The sequence below is a fragment of the Phyllostomus hastatus genome, unplaced genomic scaffold, assembly GCF_019186645.2.
Source record: "Phyllostomus hastatus isolate PE091 unplaced genomic scaffold, TTU_PhHast_1.1 phas_contig_65, whole genome shotgun sequence".
Classification (NCBI taxonomy): Eukaryota; Metazoa; Chordata; class Mammalia; order Chiroptera; family Phyllostomidae; genus Phyllostomus; species Phyllostomus hastatus.
In genome coordinates this window covers 9,171,289-9,193,773 of record NW_025333932.1, presented here as the reverse complement: position 1 = coordinate 9,193,773, position 22,485 = coordinate 9,171,289, and positions in this window count along the sequence as shown.

Here is a 22,485-nt window from a genome sequence, read left to right as displayed (position 1 = left end):
CCCTCCTACTTGAAAGTTCCTGAGAAACCTTTCATAAGCCAAAGTGCATAAAGCAGAGAAGGGATTACCTTGGATACCTGTAGGATACTGTACTTTAAAATCATATTAATTTTACATAAAAACAAATCATAGGACATCAGCACCAAGTGAATGTAGCCTAAGCCCTTCATTCAACAGTTGTAGAATCTGCAAGATTCTTTCCTAAGGGTAAAATGTAGCTAGACTATAATTACAGACACAGAAAGGCCCACAGGCCTTTGGGTCCCAGAATATAATTCATGTTCTTGCTTGTTCAAATCACAGTGGCACAGGACTCCAAACCCTTACTATGCTCAAGAACAAGAAAATATACACCATAGGAAAGAGTAAAATTAAGTAGAAGCAGGTTCAAAACAGTCAGATAATGCCCTTATCAGATTGGTAACAAACTTATTTATTCTACTGGAAAAGAACCTTTAACTAAGAATCAGAAAACTGCATTCTAATTCCCACTGTTATTTATAAGACATGTGACTTTGGGAACCTCTCACTGTCTATTTCCTCATTTGTTAAATGGAAATTATTTGTATTTTTCATTCTTATTTTCATTAAATAAAGTGAAAGACAGAATTGGAAAGTCCTTTTTATAAAAAAGTCTAAGAACAGCAATATTTTATTGAGTACCTCCTCATTTTTTCCCATCTTCCTACCCCCACCCCCTTGGCAACCATCAGCTTATTCTCTGTATCCATGGGTGTGTTTCTCTTTTGTTTGTTCATTTATTTTGCTTTTTAGATTCCAAATATAAGTAAGATCATATGGCATTTATCTATCTCTGACATATTTTACTCAGCATAATAGTCTACAGATCCATCCATGTTCTTGCAAATGATGAGGTTTCATTCTTTTTCATGGCCAAGTAATATTCCATTGCATGTATATACCACAACCACTTTTTTCTTTTACATTCTTTATTTTTAAGTGTATTTTATTGATTATGCTATTACAGTTATCTTATTTTTTTCTCCCCTTTATCCCTCTCCTCCTTGAATCCCATCAACCTTTTCCACTGTTGCTCTTCCTCTTCTCCTTCTGGCACCCCTATGATTCAAATGTTGGAGCGTTTAAAGATGTCCTGGAGGTTTCTAAGCCTCTCTTCATTTTGTTTGAATTCTTGTTTCTTCATTATCTTCTGGTTGAATGTTTATTTCTTCCTTTTGTTCCAAATTGTTGCTTTGAGTCCCAGTTTCCTTCCCTTCATTGTTGGTTCCTTATATATTTTCCTTTATTTCACTTAGTGTAGCCTTCATTTCTTCCTTCATTTTATGACCAAGCTCAATCATTTTTGTGAGCATCCTGATTACCAGTGTTTTGAACTCTGCATCTGATAGGCTATCTCCTCATCGCTGAGTTCTTTTTCTGGAGTTTTGATCTGTTCTTTCATTTGGGCCATATTTCTTTGTCTCTGTTACTTACTAAGGGATGGAGCCTTAGGTATTGGTCAAGGTGGGGCAACATCACTGCGTTTTGGCACTGTATGTGGGGGAGGAGTCCAAGAGAGAACAACACTGCTTGCTTCCTTGTTCCACTCTCCCCCGACTTTCTGTCACTTCCCTCGCTTCCCAGAAGTGGATTGTGACCTTTCACATGCTGATTCCCAGGTGGGTGGGCTTGTGTATGTTCTGGGATCCTGTGGGCATCTCCAATGGACTTTCCTGTGACACTGGGAGTTCCTCCCACTGCCACAAACCCCATAGGTTTTTACAGCCAGAGATTCTGAGGCCTTAGTTTCCCGCACTGGAATCCAGGGTTGCGTGGCTTGTCTTGCTCCCCAGTTGTTCTTCCCTTCTTATCTGCTTACAAATGTGGGAAATCCTATCTGCCAGCCACTGCCTCACCTGCCCAGTCTGCCACCTTGCCACACATCCTCTCTACCCATTACCCATCTCCACCCCTCCTAGCAATCTGATGAGTGTTTCTTCTTTAACTCCTTAGTTGTTGGACTTCCTTAGTTGTTATTAGTTGTTTGGATTTTCTGGCAGTTCTGGTTGTTTTTTTTTGTTTTAAATTGGCTGTTATCCTTCTTTTGTTTGTGTGAAGAAGTGAAGTATCTCTACCTATGCCTCTGTCTTGGCCATAACCCTATACCACAACCTCTTTATCCTAAAATATGAAAGTACCTTTTAACTACAAAGTGTCATGCAAAGTGAGATGTTGTTGAGAAAGGGAGAGAGAGAGAGAGAGAGAGAGAGAGAGAGAGATTCAGACAAGCACTAAAGCATAGACTAATAGTCTAACAAATTGTACAGGCTCTTGTGTCTTCCCTCAGGCTGCAGTGCTCTTCCCTGCATGGCACCTCTCTCAATTGGAATCAGTGTTTTGCGTGTATGTATGAGTTCATAGCATTCTGTGCTTATCTCCTTCATACAACTATCACATATTCTTGTCATCCTTGGTTTCTATTTCTGTCTCCCCCACTAGGCAGCAAACTCTTTAATGATTAGAACTGAGCCTTGCAGCAAGAGGCTGGGTCAGGGGTGTTTTGGCCCTGCTCTCCCTCAGCCCTCCCCAAGACAGATTTCCTCCACTCCCTCACTCAGGCTTTGCCAACCAGATTCTCTAGACCTCCTCGAATTCCTCCCAGAGTTTTAGAAGCACCATTAACTCTCTTCATTTTTATATCTCTGACCTCTAAAATACTGTCTAGCAGAGAACTCAGTAGATTTGTCAATAAAAGTTGTTTGAGGGATGAATGAATGAGACAGGTGATTTATTATATCAGTCTTTTAAGATTCTCTTTCCCTATCACCCAAAACCCTCTCTACTTAAATCTCTGAAATCTGATCATGGACAATTTTGAGTTTGATTATTCAAGAAGTTTGATTTGTAATAACTGGTGATTTGCTGGGGAAAAAAAATGTGAATGAATGAGGTACAAACCAGGCTGGGGTCAGCAGCCATCCTCTTAGCTCCTGGGTTGGCCTTCCCAACCACCCAGCTCCTCAATGAGGTTTTGTTATCATACACTCTTTAATGTATTGGGTAAGTCGGGGAATATACCTGTTTTGAGTCTGAAATTCAAGTTCTCTTCTATAGTTCTCAAAAAGATTAGAATTTTTAGAACATTTTGTTATCTCTGTTAACTCCCATAGCAAAACAATGAGAGTGGGTTATTTTATCATTCCCCTTTACAGATTAGGAAAAAGGCTCAGAGAAGACCCTAGAAATCAAGATCTCTGACTCCAAAATAAATGCTCTTTTCTCTAAACCATAATACCATGGTGTTGGACAAATAAACTAACAATACATTTATTAATTACATGAAGAAAAAAAGGAAGTTAGTAGAAGGAGGGGCAAAGTGAGCATTAGGATCAGTTATGTGTATAATATTTGTTCTGTATAGAAACTTATCAGAGATTTAATAAATATTAGTTGATAATAGTATTGATAAACCTATAGAGGAGATTATATCTAATATGCATGTTCTTATATTTTAACACAATGTTTTCTATGTGGAGCTCAGTAAGTGTCCATTGGAATATGCCTGGAGGGGATTGTTGGAAGACTTTATCAGGTGACTTTCCTGCCATGACTGGTAGTGGAGAATAGGTCTTATTAGAAGAGATATGATCTGGTGAGTTGTGCAGAGGCTTAGAATGGGTTGCAATTCCCTGGAGGCACAGAGTGTTACAGCCTGGGGCCCACACAATCTGGAGATTCCCAAGGGTGGTAGAGACCAAAACAAGTCAGCATCCAAGTCCAGGAAGATACAATTTCATCCCAGTTCTGCCTCCAGCTTAACCCTGGATTTCAACTTCCTTGGCTGAAAAATGCTTTCTAAGAGTCATTTGATGGGCGATTGGGCAGCCCAGCATTTTGGTCATGTATAAAGCTCTGGAGACAGACTTGGTGTGTGTCCCAGTTCAGCTTCTCACTGTGTGTATGATCTTGCACAACCCACATAGTCTTCCTGAGCCTCAGATTCTTCTTATGTAAATCAGTATAATAATTCATACTTCATAAGTTTGTCAAGGCAGTGAAATAACTTTTTTAAAAGTATATTTTATTGATTATGCTATTAAAATTGTCTCATTGTTTTCTTTTAAAGTGCTTAGATCAGTGACAATACATGCCAGACATACATGTTAACTATTGTTACTAGTGTCAGTGACTGTGATTATCTACTCAGTTTTCATTATTCATTAGAGATGGGAACCTCAAGTCAGTCCATTTTTAATTAGTTTAAAGGCAGGGAGCCAATGTCAGTGTTCAAAGTGTTAGTGGAGGGGAAGAGAAAGGCAGGAAGCCTAGCAGAGGAGACCAAATGTCCTCCCTATCCTTCCCAATATCATAGATGGTGACCAGAGTAAGGAAATGTTTATCAGAGGTGCTAGAATAAATATGAACTAAAAGCCCTTTAAATAGTGTAGTTTCACAATGCTGGCAAGAAGAGGAAAAAGAAAATTACTTTTATTTGGGACAAAATACAGTTTCAAAAAATAGACCCTCACTTATATAGTCAATTAATTTTCAGCAAAGGTGCCAAGTTAGATAATTAATAGAGAAAAGATGATCTTTTCAACAATAGATACTGGAACCACTATATATTCTATACGGAAAAAATTGATCTTGACTCTCACTTCACACCATTCAAAGATTAACTCAAGATGGTTTCATAGTCCTAAATGTAAAAGCTAGAAATGAAAGTAAGCCACCTTTTATGCCACACAAAAGAATAAATTTAAAATGGATTAAAGACTTAAATGTTAGACTCAAAACCATAAAAATCCTAGAAGAAGGCATAGGCAGTAAAATCTGGGACATTGCTTATAGCAATATTTTTTTCTGATATTTCTCCTTAGGCAAGGGAAACAAAAGAAAAAAAATATACAAATGGGACTACAGCAAACTAAAAATTTTTGCAAAGCAAAGGAAACCATCAACAAAATGAAAAGACAACCCACTGAAAGGGAGAACACATTTGCCAATACACCTAATAAGGGTTTAATATGAAAAATTTATAAAGAACTTATAAAACTCAACACCAATAAGCAATCCAGTTGAAAAATGGGCAAAGGACTTGAATGGATATTTCTTCAAAGGGAACATACAGGTGGCTGAGAGACACATGAAAACATAGTCAACATCACTAGCCATCAGAGAGATGCAAATTAAAACCACAATGAAATATCACCTCACACCTGTTAGAATAGCTATCATCCATAAATCAACAAACAAGTTCTGGTGAGGATGTGGAGAAAGAGGAATCCTTCTGCACTGTTGGTGGGAATGCAGACTGGTGCAGCCACTGTGGAAAGCAGTATAGAGTTACCTCAAAACATTAAAAATGAAAATGCTTTATGACCCTGTGATTCTACTTCGTGGAATTTAGCTGAACAAACCTGAAACACTAATTTGAAAAAATATATGGACTCCTATGTTCATTTCAGTGTTATTTACAACAACCAACGTTTGAAAGCAGCCTAAGTGTCCATTAGTAGATGAGTGGATAAAACAGTTATGGTACATTTACATAATGGAATACTATGCAGCTGTAAAAAAGAAGGATCTTTCATTCTTTGTGACTGCATGGATGGATCTGGAGAACATTATGCTAAGTGAAATAATCCAGTCAGGAAAAAGACAAATACCTTATGATTTCACTCATATGTGGAATTGTGGAATCTAATGAAGAACCTGAACTAACAAGCAAAATAGAGAGAGATTCATAGAGAGGAGGCTGACAGCTCTGGGGTGGAAGTTTGGGGAATAGAGGAATCAAGCAAAAAAGATAAAAGACTCATGACTCATAGTAATGGACAACAGTGTGGGGATTGCAGTAGAGAGGGGGTGGTGAATGATGGTAGAAGGGGCATAAATGGTAATGGGAAAATACAATAAAAAATAAACTATTAAAAAACTTTTAGAAGGAAAGTGTTGTGATATTAGATTGGGAAAAGTCAATGTAAGCAGAACACAAAAGCACAAACTGTAAAAGAAAAAATGATAAATTGACTTCATCGAGATTAAAAATTACTGCTCTTAAAAGTAAGCCATAATATTAAACCTATTTTTGCAAAACTTATATCTGACTCAATTTGTAAAGAATACTTACAAGTCAGTGATAATATGAACAATTCAATAAAAGAAGAGGCAAAAGACTAAAAAAGGGAGGGCAAAAGATTGGAACAAATTCTTCACAAAAGAAGATATATGAATAACAAAAACAAAAAAAATTTTCATTACCTCTAGTCATCAGATAAAAGCAAATTTAAAACCACAATGGGATATTTCGGAGCTATGTAATATATACCAAAGTTTAGAATTATTGTAAATAATGGCATCACTCTTTAAATTTGAATTATTATATACAATGTTCTGAATATATTCTCTGAATAATATTTATTAGATTTTTAAACATTTTTCAGTGTATGTCAATATACTTAGAATATATATGCTATATAATCTTATTTATGTTTTTAAAATTATTGTTAAAGAATACAAATTTTTAAAAAAATGAATAAAATACATAAATGTGCACAAGAATGGCTAAAAATTAGAGACTGACAGCAGCAAGTTTTGGCAAGGATATGAAGCCCTTGGAACTCATACATGCTGGTGGAAATGTAAGCGGGCAGAGCCAGTTTGGGAAATAGCATGTCAGTGCCCTATAAAGTTAAACAGACATTCAGCTTATGACCCAGCAGCCCTATTCCTATGTAATTTCCCAAGTGAAATGAAAATGAAGAGGACCAAAGTTTTGCCATCCCGAAATGTGCCCTTTGGGATATTGATTATAAGTTGGTTACTAAAAAACAAAAAAATTCAGAAAACTTTTGACCCTTCCCCTTTCCTGCCTAAGGTAGTTGGGAAGGAAAAGCCTGCTTCCGGAAGGAAATCTCAGCCTATGTGAATGGAGTATAGTAGATGGGAAGGATCCAAGCAGGGGCCTGTTACCTAGATTCTTTACTGTGTGCCATTGTTTTTGGATTGTCTAGGAGGACTCTGTTGGCCAGGTGTGTTCTGCTCTTTCTCAGCTACCTGTGAATTGCCTATTTCCACTTTGAAATTCCAGACTGCCTTCTTTGTCTGTAATGGCATATAAGTCTCAATTGCCCAAAGCATTTTGGGTCTCATTATTATGAAACCTTCCCTCCTGTGTACTGATAATAATCATTCTTAGGCTTTTCTCCTATTAATCTGTCTCTGTTAATTTGATTATTAGCCCAGCTAGAAGAAATTAGAAGGTGAGAGGAAAATTATTTTTTGTGCCCCACAAAAACATATTTCCACATAAAAACATGGAAATGAATATTCATATAGCATTATTCATAATAGCCAAAAATTAGAAACCACCCAGTATCCATAAATAAGACAATGGAGGAAAAAAACTCTGGTACATTCATAAAACAAGACATGCAAACATAAAATAGGAATGAACTATGACCGTGCCACAACATTGGATATATCTCAAGAACATGATGCTTAAACAGACCATAAAACATGGCTTGGTTTACTGGTCAGCTAGTTTCTTCAAGTAGCTCTTGTGCCCTGTCTCAGCAAATTGTATTTCCTGGCATTTTGGTCTCAGGAAGTTGGTAGTTTGGTGAGTGAGCTGAAGAATCAGAGGGCCCTGGCTGTTGTGGTTCAGTGTTTCTCTCGCATATTGATGTTTCTCTCCCTCTCTTTCTCTTTTCTTTTCCCTTTCAAAAAAAAATCAATCAGAGGAAGACATTCTGGAATAATATATGTTGCTACCCTTCCAAATGTGTCTCAGGGGTCAGAAATCCCACTGGTCGCTCTTTTAGAGAGAGTCATAGATGTATAACCAATAACATCAACAGATCTCAAAGAGATCTTGAAAGATAGGATAGAGCACAAGCCACATAATACCATTTATGCAAAATTTAAAAGCTTACATACAATACTATATTTTGATGGCAGAATCATGTATATTAATAAATGTATAGACACCTAGACAGGAAGTATATGCACTAACTTCAGGGTGCTGGTCACTTCTGGGAAAAGAGAGGAATAGGGCTGAGGTACACTTGAATCTTTTTATTATCTATCAGTATTAAATAGAGATCTAAAATAAGTAAGGAATATTGTTGAAATTCATTAAATTTGTGTTGGGGTGGATTCTTTGTAACAGTAGTCTCTGTACTTCTCTGTGTGTTTGAAAGTTTCATAGCCAACCACAATCTAATTATTGAGACTGAGGTCTGCCCTTCAGGGCTGGCCAGTCCTGGTCCTTGTAGCATCTCTCCCAGCTCTGCTGGCCTTTGTGTATTTAACAGAATAAAATAAAAAGAATGTCTCACCAAGAGTCTTGTTAGTAGCATCTTGAGGAAAGAACATCTCCTTTCCCACTTAGAGACTATTTTCAAGAAAATCTACTGTACTGTATCTTCCCTTTTCTGAATATCAACATCAATCAACCTATAATTGTCAGGAAATGGCACCTCACTCCACCATGGTTCAAGTCAAACTAGTCACATTTGTGCTAAGTCCCCCTCCAACCTGGAGTCATATGGTTGATTCTTTTTTCAAGTTATGAGGTGTTTTTCTCCTCAAGTTGTGAGATGTTTTTCTCCTTAACCATTAATAGAACCAATACTTATAGCTTTGGATTTTTGTTCTTGTTTTTTTAATATTGCAGTCAGCAATTTAACTACTGGATGCTACTCATTGCAAACAAACAACAATTGAAAATAAGCCACTTATCTGCAAACAGCATATAAAATTTTCAAGGGAGCTCTTAACTGTCAGAGGGTGAGAAGGTTGCTTGTCTGGGACACTGAGGTAATTAGAGAGAACGTAATGTACTGTAACAAAAGAAGCAAACAAACAAAAAAAAAGTCAGGCTCCAAGACCAGCATTAGTCTCCAGGCACATCCATGACCAATGTCAGCATTCATTGATGATGGTCAGATTCAATGAGTGTTCACATTGAATGCATAACTTGGATAGTTACCTAAACCTCTATTTATATTTCTCCCAGGACATGAACCACATTTCAGTAGAATGTAATTCACTCATTGATTTAGTTTGTTGACCATGTCTCCACTCTGGCCTACAGCTCTGGGAGTGCAGAATCTCAGTCTGTGCTATTCACTGATATTCACCAAAGAGTGTCTGTGATGCAGCTGGTTATAGAATAAATGAATGAGATTCTGTCTCTTGTAATTCCTGTTGGTCAAATGATGATCCTGATGATAAAACAGACATAGTTGCTCTTTACTGAGGGCTTCCAACATGCCAGTCCTGGGATCGGTATATGACCTACATCTCATTTAATGTTTCAACAACCCCCATGATTGAGCTATTAGTCCCACTTTGCAAATATGAGGAATATCAGACTTAGAGAGAAGTATATGGTCTAAGATCACTCAGCTGCCAAGAAGCAGAGCAGGGATTGAATCCATATCTTCAACCCACCACGCTGGTGTTTACCACTGTCTCACGTGTCACTCTGTGGGATGATGATGTGTAAGGGACCAGAAGAAAGCAGGCTCCTCTGCACCCCAGTTAGAACTGGTAACTTCTAGCACCCATTACTCACAACTGATTCATGAGAGGAACCTCTGGGCTGCCCCTCCTGAGTCCACCTTTGTCTACCCTCCTACTACCTGCCACAGGACCTTGTCACAGTGTCATACTAGTTAATAGTGATGTAGATTTGCCAGACACACCCACTTCTTGAAGTCAAGATACAATCATGATGTTCTGAAAAGTGTCCTTGTTTAGGGAGAAGAGTCTGAGCTTTGGAGTCCTACCATACAGGGATCCAATGCTATTTGTTCCCTGTGTGACATTTGGAAGGAATCCCCATCCTCCTGGGCTTGGTTTTTTTCACTGGTACAATGGAAATATGGATGACTACCTTTAAAAGTTGTTGAGAAGATGAAAAAGAATCTTGCAATAAATATCTCACATGGTCATATAAGGTACAAACCAACATTTAACAAATTTTAAATTTATTTTTTAAAAATAATTCTTATTTTTTAATGACAGCTGACATTGAGCCATCATTCTTTTTCCCTGTTAGAAAAGAGGTAGAAGATTAAAGAGAAAGGGCATTTAAGATCACCATAGCAACCTGTTTTGTCTTGTTTGGGTGCTGCTACCAGGAGGGAGTGCAGGGAAAGAAGAAAGGAATTTGGTAGTTTCTCATCAAAACCCCTGCCCTGAACAGGAGAGAGATAGAGGGATAGGAAGCCAGGGGAAGGATATTTGCAGTTGCCACAGAATAAACAGAATGGGTCCTCTTTTTCTTATTGTTTTATAGGGCTATTGACATGTTCTGGGTAGATATAAGCATGCAAATACTTCTTTACAGTTTGTGAACTGTATTCTGATTTTCTTTCTTGGTGTTATTTGTTGTTCGGTTGTATATTTATGGCTTTAAAAGTTTAAAAAAGGCAAATGGATCCCAATGTTAGCTTTAAGAAAAAAATGAGGTAAATGGGCATTTGACTGATAAACCGAGTGTTTATTAGGCTTTTGGTTATAGTCACTCTTTTCTATATTTTGTGATATTTCATAAAACAAAAATAAAATACACCAAAGAAAGGTTTGAGCCTCACTGCCCTCCCTCCAAGCCCTGAAAGAGCTAACTCCAAAGACCCACTTCCCTTCCAGATCTTAAACTGATGTTATTGAGGACTGTTGAACACAGGATAAGAAAACCGCATCTTGAAATGACTTGGAATTCTGGGGACATTCTTTGCTGAGACACCCAATCCCAGGACAGCCCCAGGCCAGATTGTGAAAGAGGCTACGTGTCTCTGGGCGCCACCATTCCTGAACCCCTACCCTGGCCTTTCAACATTTCCTCCTCCCCCAGGCACCTGGCATTCTCCTTGGATTCTCAAAGTTACCTCTCCCAGCACCAGACACACACCTGGTCACGCAAATGTTACTGAGAGTGGACACAACCCCAGAAGTATTTGCATTTGGAAAGCCTGTAGGGAGTGGCTGAAAAAAGGCAAATGGAACCAGGTTCCTCAGGGGGTCTCTCACAAACTAGCAGAATGACCCCAACACATCCACAGTGACACTGCTCCTGGAGCAGACAGATCTCTCTTGTCAACAAGCCCACACACCATACTTTGTACACAGCTGACAGATATGTGTGGAGTGGATAAAATAGCATCCAGTCCATTTTCTGTGCCAGGCATAAGGGCTCTGTCTGTGAAGAAAATGCCAAAATTCTCTATTCTATGTAGGTGGTGGGTAGGGAGGGGATGAGGGTGCTGAGGACTATAAGTATAAAAGTACACTTATATTGTCTTTGACAATAAATACTGAGAGTATCAAAGGTGACCAGCAGTGCAGGGGGAGAGGCCTTGCACTTTGACACAGGAATGTCAGGGTGTCATTTGAGCAAAGACTTTAAGAAGGTGAAGGGTGAGCCATGAGGAAATGTAGGGAAAAAGGAATAGCAGTGGGTGCCCCACCCCTCTCCTCTGTCCTCTAACATTCCCTGTCATTCAAGACCAAACCTCTCAAGTTCTAAGACATTATACAAGGTCTTTCTTTAGTGTTCACAAACTTTGTTCCCTTGGCTGAGTATCAGCCTGCTGTCTTTTCTGCCCAGCCAATTCCTCCTTGTCCTTCAAGAGCTGTATTAGATACTACCTTCCCTATGAATACCTTCCTCAAGGTTTCTGCCTCTGGGCAGAGTATGTTACTGTCTTTGCACGTGCATGACATAGTGTCTACATCTTGCTAGAAGCTCTGGGTCCTTCTCCTGAGGCATCCCACATGTTCTGCGGAGCTATTGCAACAGGGGATGAGCTGTTACTGCTATCATCATGGTCACAGGAGAGAACAGGTTCCAACAGGTTAAAGGACTGGTGACAGCCACCACCAGATTTGGAAAACAGGACAGTAACATCAACAACCCACATTCCACATCAATGCTCTTCCTGCCATTCTAGGGACCTTGCTTTGTGTTGGGGTGAATTGGATTTGTGTTAGAATGCTCGGCTGCTTCTTGATTAGCTTGAGAACAGACACCATTTCTGTGTGAAGGAGGAGGGCTTGTCTGGGGAATACTAAATGCATATTTGTTCAGTGAATTAAGGGCTGAATTAGTTACCAACAATATAGGCATTCATGCAGAATTTATTTTTGAATAGGAACCTTTCCATACTATCTGACTCCTATTCTACCTGAGTTCACCATTACCAAGGCATGCTATGGAAGGGCTTCCTGGTATTTGGCTAGTCTCTCCACATTGGGCACTTTTAAATAAGTTGGTTTGCAACACCTAGGGAGAGAGGGGTCAGCAATGGCTGAACAGAGAGTAGGGGAGGCAGAGGCAGTAGCCCAGAGCCAGTACTTAGCCGTTCTCTCCTCTGTATATTCCTTGTCTGTGTTTCCCTTCCAGATACATAAACACACCTGGCACAGCAGATCTCCAGGCAGGACTGGAAGAAACTGTAGTTCCTCCAGTCCTTCTAAAAAGCCGGAGTGTATAGTTTTTCATTGACTGGTCCCTGAGATAATAAATGAGATGCTGAGATGCTGGGGAAAAGAGGAAAGGAAGGAGGTTGAAGAGGGACTCACATCGGGGAAGGATAGTCTTGAATAAGGCAACTTTCTCATGGAGGACTTACCCCTGAACCTGAAATATTAACTGAGTGAATTAGCTAGATGCATGGGAGGGAAACACTTTTGCTCCTCATAGATAAAGATGGTTTTTTTTTCCAAATCAGCATAAGGACATATTCATGTAGCATATTTTAGTTTCTAAAGGGCTTTCTGCTTAGACCATCTCAGTATTAAACTCAGGTTGCTAACTGTTGCTACCTCACCTTCTCATTCACTCACTCCGTCAACATTCAGCATCTGGGATGTGTCAGGTATGTACGATAAGACTGGGGTACCCAGGAGCCTGACTTATCTTCACAGAGGCTTTAGTCCAGAAGGAGAGAAAGACAGGTAGGCATGGAACAGGTTCAGGAGCCATGATAGGCATCAGCAAGGCCACCACGGAGGCCCAAAGGGAGAAGGCGCCAAAGATGAATCACAGTGAGCAGTCTTAGGAATCTGTTTAGTTGTTTTTCTTTGTGGGTGGTGGGGTGTGGGGAGGAGAAGAAAATAGTTCTTTTAGCTAAATTATTTTGTTGGTCAAACTTGAAAGCAATTCTTTTTGTTTTTAAGGGAGATGGAAGGACTGAAGCAAAGCCTGTGAGTCTGTCTTCTTCCACAGAGTTCCAGGTTGGATGTGCTCTCAGCTCCGAGGGGAGGAGTGAGGACACCCCACATCACCCCACCCGCTCTCTCCAGCCCAGAACACCAAGTTCCACAATCCCAGCTCCAGTCGAAAACACTAACAGAGGGAAGCATGGCCCCTGGGGGCCTCTCTGTGCAACAGACGTCACACTAGGTGATCTCTCCAAGGTTGAATCTGTGTTCCCTTTTACAACCTGGGCATATCAGCCATTTTCATCTCAGCATGCTTCAAGGTTTGTTATCTTGAGAGTTGAAGGTTTGTGATCAGGGAGCCAGGTCAGGGTGGGGATGGCTCTGAGGGAGGTTAAGAATGTGGGAGCACCATGAAGTGAGATGGGTATGGCAGGAAAAAGTCTTTATTCTTCTCTTGGTGGAGGGTGTTTTCTCCTTGATGTCCAGCATTCCTTTACTGCAGAGAATGTTAAATGACCAGTGTCACCAAGGTATCAGTGTAAGCTTTGCCCCCCTTTGTCAAGTCCTACTGTGGGCCAGGCACTGTGTCCTTTTACACACCATTCTGGGACAGAGATTTGAAGCAGATGCTTTCAAACTACACCATAAAATAATAAATAAGTAGAGTTAAAACAATCAACCTTGTTTAGAATCTTGTGATTTACAAAGAGGTAAGTCACTTCATTCCACCTAGGCACAGCCCTTTGAGTTGGGCACCTCTACACCTTATGAAGAAAGCTGGGCCAGGTAGAGTTCAACCGCTTACCTGAGAGGACTCATGTGGTTATTACTGGATGTGAGCAGCAGGACACCAACATTATGAAGACACAGTGTGGCCAGCAGGCCAGCGAGGTAAATGACACCCACTGACTCCCACCTGAAAAAATAAAAAAGACCCCTCCCTGCTGCAAGTTGTATAATGGAGTAAGTCCATGTTGTTTTCTGCCAAAGATTTCAAAACTTCATAAGTATAATAGATTTTTCAGATCATGACCTGCCCCTGGGTCCCCTTTTTCTGCCAGAATCAACTCCATAAGGGACACCTGTGCTCTGGGGCATTGAGGACTGGCAAGTCTGTGAGTGCAACAATCAGTTACTTTAAAGAGCATCCTTCCTCACCCATCCCCATGGAGGGTTGGTCATGACTCAGCAGACACCTGGGAGTGTGGAGTGCACCACAGTGTGGTCAGGCTTTATTTGAAGTCCCAAGTCCCCGCCACCTGAACAGTGGACAGAGGCCTCAGCTGGGTGGCCTTTTGCCTTTCCCTAGCTCTGAAGGGGCTTCCACCCAGATGTCAGGCTTGGACAGAATCCTCACTATAAAAATATAATAATAAAAATAGAAATACAAATAGACACACTATTGCCTATCTTTTAAAAACATGAGCACATTATACAGGGTCTCTATTATAATCTCTTGCTCAAGGAATTTTCGGCATTAACACCCACCCAAATCTACCTCAAGGTGAGGTTAAGGTGAACTCCCAGAACCTAGCAGGGTGTTTGCTGCTCAGCAAGTATTTGTTGACCATGGACTGACACTTTCAACCTCCAACATCACATACCTGAGGCAAAAAAAGGAGAGTCAGGAGTCTGAGTCTGCTATAGGGAGCTAGGGTCTTGGCTGGTGTGTGTGCTCCCAAAGATTTTAACTTTAGCCAAGGATGCTACAGTTGGGGGTGGGGTCAATGAGAACAGAGTCCCTGAGAGCAGGCATCATGGTCTAGTTTACTTCTCCATGGACGACTATCCTGGCTTTGCCCTTGACCTTGAGGATGTAGTTTAATACCTCCTTCCCTCAGTTTCTTGTCTGAAAAATATGAACAGTAGACGCCCATTTCAATGGCTGATTAGTGGCTTAAATCAGGCAACATGTGTGAAGTGAGTTGTGAACAGGACCATAACTGAACATTCCCCAGGTAGAGACAGTTGTGTTCATGCGTGTGCCACATTGTACAGAGGACATAATGAGCATTCAGTGAAGGAATAGCCCAAAGCAGGTAAAGAGTGATTAGCAGATTCTGGGTGGGCAGGAAGGTGAGAGAGTATTTTGGGATAAACGGAGGAGACAGTAGGAGCTGCTTAAATGAATGGGTGTCCTTGGAAGACTGGAAGCCAGAGAGGGGTCATCAGGGCATCTTGATATGTCCCTTGAGCATCTATCTCCATGTAGAGCCCCCAAGTAAAGGGGTCCTCTCTCCTTAATCCATTGCAGGCTGTGCTCTGCAGATGAAAACAATGTTTTGAGAACAGAGGCAAGGTTAGGAGCTCTTCTCTCTTTCTATTTTTTTAAAGATTTTATTTATTTCTAGAGAGAGGGAAGAGAGGAAGAGAAACATCAATGTGCAGTTAGTTGCCTCTTGTGTGCCCCCTACTGGGGACCGGGCCCACAACCCAGGCATGTTCCTTGACTGAGAATCAAACCAGTGACCCTTAGATTCTCAGGCCAGTGCTCAATCCACCAAGCCACACCAGCCAAGGTTCTCTTTCTTTTTTTAATTAGTACTTTCTTTTTTAAAATATTAGTACATATGCAAACTGAGAGGAAAAGACTAACAAAATGGGAGAGATGTTATTTATTATTGTCATATTTTACCAAACACAATATGCCATCAATTTATGGGCCCAGCATGCTTCCGCTGCATGACTCTGCTGGCCCAATATGCCATCAATTTAAAGATCAATAATTATTTTTGTATATCACTCTAAAGGAAAACAAGTGCCAAATTATGACTTTTCATCTTGATTTCAGAGATGTTAAAATGGGAGGAAATGTACAACATAGTCAATATAAATAAGTACTACCATGTCCATTTGAAAGTTCAGCAAGTCATCGGCAAAGTAGGTAGCTAGTATTTATTTAACAAGATCTTATTTAGTGTTACTGTGGGGAAGGCACTGTTCTTAGGAGTTTATAAATAATAGTTTATTTAATCTTTAAAACAACCCTGTGAGATCAGCACTATTGTCATCCTATTTTATAGACCAGGAAATTGAAGCACTGAGAGGTTAAGAAATTTTCCCAAAGTTAATAAGTGACAGAGGCAGGCTTCCAACCTAGGTCATCACCCCAGAGTCTGTACTTCTCAGCACCAGGGTACGTGTTGGCCTACAGTCAACGTTTGATGAATGAACAAATGAGTGAGTGAATGAATGAAAAAAATAATTAAAGCTGGGATTCCAGCATAGAACTTAGCCTGAATGTCTCCTGTCCATCCCTGTTCCTCTTAGGAAAAGGGTCAACAGGTCTTCCATAAGTTCAAGGTTGTAGGGCAATGGTTAAACTCTCAAGAAACAGAAAACAAGAGCAAGGAGTAGGATGTGATGTATGGGAGGGAAGAAAAGTTGCAAAATAATCAGCATGACTATCTTGTATTGCCACTCTGTTGTTCATCTAACTGTAGTCTAATGATTAATCAAAAAATCTCCTGGGCTGTGAGGAAGGCTGGTGTTGTGGGAGAGAGAGAGTGCCATCTATTGAGTGACCATCACAATAACTGGAGAGTTTCATCCAGGTCATGTAGCACCACAACAGAGAGGACGAAGCTTTAGAAATGAACGTAAGGAAGGGTAATAAGGCCAACATACCAAAAAATGGTCTTGAACTTAAAGTTAAATTCTTATCCAGGACTTGTAAGAAGGGAATAGCTAAAGAAGCCTTCTTTGTAAGAGGTCAAAGGACGTAGCAAAGACCTGCTTGTCCCTAACAATGAGGACTCTGCTAACTTCTGAAGCCTGATTTGGGCAGGGCTTCCGTCCAGGTCATTTTCATGCCACACCCTACAGAGGGAAAGCTAAGCTCTTAAGGAAGAAGAAAACCCAGTTACCAAGTCTCTACTATGTGCTTTACAGATGCACTCATCTCACCTTCATTAATTCAGTGGATCTTTACTGAGCAGTTACTACATGCTGAGCATTCTATGACCATGAGAAAACAGCACCATGGAAGAGCAGCTGTCTAGGTGCCTGCCTTCAGGAGCTTATGTGGGGGAGGGGTCCTGGATGGAAAATAAACAAGTACTCCAGTAATTTCAAACCTGGACAAGAAAATAAAGCCAGAAAATGGGGTAAGAGTGGTCATATCATTTAAAACTATCAGTAATCTCTCCTCTTACCAGGGGGACTCATTTGGTTGGGGACCATCCCTCAAAGCAAAAGGTCGCAGGTTCCTTTCCCAGTCAGGCATGTGGGGGGTGCATGTGAGATGAAACCAGTCAATGTTTCTCTCTCTTTCTTCCTCCCTTCCCCTCTCTCTAACAAATATATAAAATCCTTTAAAAAATTAAAACGACCAATGATCTCGTGAGATATTATAACTACAGAGTTGAATGCCATTATGAGCAAGTGAATGAGCCTTCATTCTCTGAGCCTTCATTCTAACTGAGCTTTCATTCCCTGCCTCTCTGGATCCACAGCCAAGCCCTCACTTGGCATTGAGCCTGCCTAGGAAAAGAGGAAAGGTACATTCAGTGCAGGAGGTCCCAGTGGCCCTTGGCCTCAATTATCATCTGTAGTTCAAGGTCAAGGTTGTTTCCACTACCTATATGTCTCCAGCAGGCCACATAGGTAAAAATTTAACGCTGTGTGTGTATTTACATGGATTCTCAGCATCTGATGTCCCTTGATCTTTAAGTGTACAGCCCTCAGAGGGAAAAACACACCAAGACACCGAGTTCTCATATCAGTGGTATATTTGCCAAGGAGGCCTCTACTGATCTGGTACATTCAAGAAATTTGTATAATTTTTTTGTTGGATGAATATCATCATATTAGAGGATATGTGGACTTCCTTGTGCTTTCACAGTAAACTGTCATTTCCAAGAAGATGGGAAGAGAAGCTCTGGAGAGTTCAGTCATGTGGTTCCTGCCCAGCAACCTGTGGGACAGGGATATTGGTTGAAATTCCTGGAGAAAGGGTTCCTTTTGTGTTTGAACTGGGAAGGATGTTACCATCTCCTCTGGATATCCAAAGCAGGGTTGCCACATTGTCCCAGCCCCTCTTAGACAGCTCGCTGCTGTCACTCCCCTCGGAAGCCGGAAAGGACATGTGTTTCCTCCCCTCTGCTGCTCTCCTCCTCCAAGGGGCCCCAGGGTCACAGATGCCAGTGAGCAGCATGGCTAAAACTACCTCAATTCAAATAAAGTCTTAGAGAATTTATGGTAGTTTCTAAGCACCAGGGATGATTGTGTATCCTACTAGCTGGCTTAGAATTGCTGTGTTTGGTGAGTACCACTGCCAGCTGACTTACAAAGCTGACTCTCCTCAGACCCACAGGTGACATGTGGACAATGCATTGTTAACACATAGGCCCTGAATACACCATTGCCCCTGGACAACAGAGTGACTCTTGAGGACCCAGCTGCTGCCTCTTCCTCCTGCTCTCCCAAGTTACTCCCCGGGCTGTGTTCCTTCCAAAAAGCAAGATGCCATATGATGTACTCTTATTGAATTTGAAAATGGTTGTGAATATTTGAGGAACGAACATACCAGGAAACATAAAATAGCTAGAGTAGACACTAAAGTGCTTTTTGAAAATTATGACAGCTGAGAATGCCAACACTTCATTCTGTCAGCCCTCCCTGCATGATTCAAGGTGATCTGTATCCTGCTCTTATCCTTGATGAAACATCCATAAAATGTTCCTGAACATGGAAGAGGCTCCCCTGAAAAGATCCTTCCTGGATAGAGTATGGTGGGCTATGCTTTTCAAAATTTTCCCCTCTCAACGTATGGATTCTGAAGCCCAGGACAGAGTTCCCTCTTGTGTTTAAGTCACTTCTTTCACCCTGGGTTTTGCATTAGGTATGGTAAGCAGGCCAGAATGCCCTGGAACGAACCTATATGAAGTGGCATGTCTCCCTTCCTGTAAGGTCCCCCAACTATCCTAACACTCAGAATGTTTTCACGTGATTCTAGCTTCTATTTTCTTTTGTCATTTTATTATCATGGGTAGTTTAATGTGAATCTCTTAGTAACTTGAACTATTATCTCAATGTCTTGAGCTATAGAAATGTGTTGATCAGGACAATTGACAGCATGTTTCCTCTGAGACATTTTATTGATTCCATAAGCATTTTGTGGAGAGTTGGCTGTTTTGAGCCAGCAGTGATTAAAAAACCTATGCTAAGTAGGACAGGGGAGTAAGAGTAGGGGAGAACAGTTGAGGCAGCCTTGGAGGCATGCCAGGTTTGGAGAAACTCAAGTATGACTCAGTGAGGCAGGAGTGGGAGGGACACCTGAGGGATGTAGGTAAACATCCAGGGAACTGGGACATAGGGTCGCTTGCTTTAGTACATCAAGGATGCCTGTTCTTTGATTACCAACCAAAAGTCCTCCTAGACTGCTTTATTTACCTTGAAAGTTTAGAGACACACAGACATTCATATGTACATCTCTACTTTTTGGGGAAGGATGAAAAATAGCTTTTTAAAATTTTTAATAATTCTTACTTTGAATATTTTGACATATGAAAAGTTGTATATAATTAATGTATACAACTTGATATATATATATATATATATATATATATATATATATATATATATATGTATACAACTTGATGGACTTGGAGATAGGTATGCACCTGTGAAGCCATCACTACAATCTATACCATAAATTTTTCATCAACTCTCAAAGTTTCTTCCTGCCCTCTTATTATCAGTAGTTTTACTTTTTACCCTTTACTTTTTATGAAAAAAATAATATGTCTGTCATCACTGGGAATGGAATTATGGCATATGGGAAGATTATTATACTTGGTGCCTCTTTGACAGCCTCTATATATCCATGCATTCCTAAACAATGTATGTTTTGGTTATATACTTTGGCTTACAAATGACTTTTCATCTTTGATGAAAAGATCTTTGATGAAATCATCTTTCCATCTAAGTAGCGGAATATTTAAAGCATAGGAATATATATATAAATATAGGTATAATATATCTTTGCTGATGTTTACGTTTGTTTGGTATAAGCAGCTATACAGATTTTGGGAAATGCTGAGAAATTTGAAGAGTCAGATGTGCAATGAAGTAGGCATTGAATTAGCTGTGAATTAGAGAATCCAGACTATGATGGTCTGTAAGAACTGTTCCTTGTTCGAGTCCCTGCATGAACAGCTGCTGTTCCGTGCCCACCCCAGCCTAGCAGTTGTGAAAAGTTCTCCTCTGACTGATGCCTGTAGCTTTTCACCTGCCACTACCTGACTGTCTGAATTTCTACAGAGAGGGCATATTTTTAAAATCCTGTCTTCCCTCTTGCATTTCACTGTGGTTTTCTACGGAAGTGATGTTAGTTTCAGCTCAGACAAATAGTTGTTTCCAGATAGTTAGGAATGGAGACACTTCTGCAGGTCTTTTTAAATTTATGTATTTAATCCTCCTCATCAGAGGACTTTTTTTTCCATTGTTTTTACAGAAAGAGTGAAAGTGTGAGAGGGAGGGAGAGAGTGAAACATCAATGCAAGACACAAGTATCAATTGGTTGCCTCCCATATGCATCTGGACCAGGGATCACGTGCACCAGTGTCCTGACCAGGAATCAAACCTGCAACTTTTTGGTTATGGGATGACATTCCAACCAACTGAGCCACACTGACCAGGGTTAGGCCCTTTTTTTTGTTATTATCATAAATTATGAGGTGACATGGACAGACATGAAATCACATCAGTATGACTCAAGACAGCCAGGGAGAGAATCAGAAAAGCTTTTAAATGGAATCAAAAGTAAGCTGGATACCCAAGTTCCGTGTTCAGTCCCTGGCTGGGGCCCATAGGAGAAGGCAACCAATTGATGTTTTTTTTTCTCTCTCTCTCTCTCTCTTTCTAAAAGCAATGAAAAATGTCCTCAGGTGAGGATTAAAAAAAAAAGTAAATTGGGCATCTTAGTTTCCAGTTGTAAAAGTAAGGAACTCAGAAAAAAATCAGTAAAAATAATTTATATCATACACATTACTTTTCTTCAGTAAGAGTATCTCATAATAACGAACATTTTGTGGAAATTCAGACATGAGTGAAGCTGGCAAAGTAGTGGGTCAGAAAACTATGCTTCAATGCCCTGGCTGGCATAGCTCAGTGGATTGAGCGCGGGCTGTGAACCAAAGTGTCACAGGTTCGATTCCCAGTCAGGGTACATGCCTGGGTTGCAGGCCATGACTCCCAGCAACCGCACATTGATGTTTCTCTCTCTCTCCATCTCCTTCCCTTCCCTCTTTAAAAATAAATAAATTAAATATTTTTAAAAAAGAAAACTGTGCTTCAAGAAAATGAGAAAGTATTTATGCTGGTGGTCTTGTATGGAACTGTCAAGAAAGAAAAGTTCAGAGATTCTGAAGAGGTGAATAATATACAGGAACAATTCTCTGGGTCAAGACCTGCACTTTTGCTCTTGAGGAATCAAGGCTGACTCATATATGTTAGAAATCTCCCAATCATCACTCTAGAAGCATTCTATTTAGTCATCAGGATAGCATTTGCCTTTTACTGCTCTTTCTGTATTCTTAGGCGGGGATGGGTTATGAAGTTCCACTTAAAGTAAAAGGAATGTGAACAGTCTGGCAAACCCACAAAATGTTAAGACCCTCAAAATGTTAGGTAACTTTGTGAGGGCAGACCTTCATAAAGTTACTGTGTATGGTCAGTAACTTTATGATCTATTCCTAGATATGTACCCAAGTGAAATCGAACTGCACATCCACACAAAACTTGTCAATGAATATTTACAAATAAACATTTAAATTTATCATGATAGCCAAAAAGTGGAAACAACCCTAATGTCCATAAACTGGCAAATTGATAAGTAAATGTGGTGGTATATCCATACAATGGAATATTATTCAGTAATAAAAAGGAATGAAGTGTTGATATATGTTACAAATTGAAAGCATGTTAGTGAAACACATCATTCATAAGAGGCCACATATTGTATAATCCCATTTCTATAAAATGTCTAGAATAGTCAGATTTATGGACAGTGGATTAATGGTTGCCTGGGGTTGAGGGGGTGGGGAAATTGGTGAAAGAATGCTGATGGGTAAGGAATTTATTTTTGAGATGGTAAAAATGTTCAAAAATTAGATTTCAGTGCTGGTTGCACAACTCTGTGAATATACTGAAAAGCACTGAAAATATTAAGGGGATGCACAAACAGGGCCTAATCACAGTGAGCCTAAGTGCTCTTGCTTAGTGGGCAAAGGCTTGTAATCTGAGGGCTGGCTTGTTTCCCCAGGTTTGTCCAAAGATGCAATAAGGGGCAGGTGACTTAACTAACCTTAAGGAGTAGGAGAATGAAGGATGAAGACAGGTTAATGT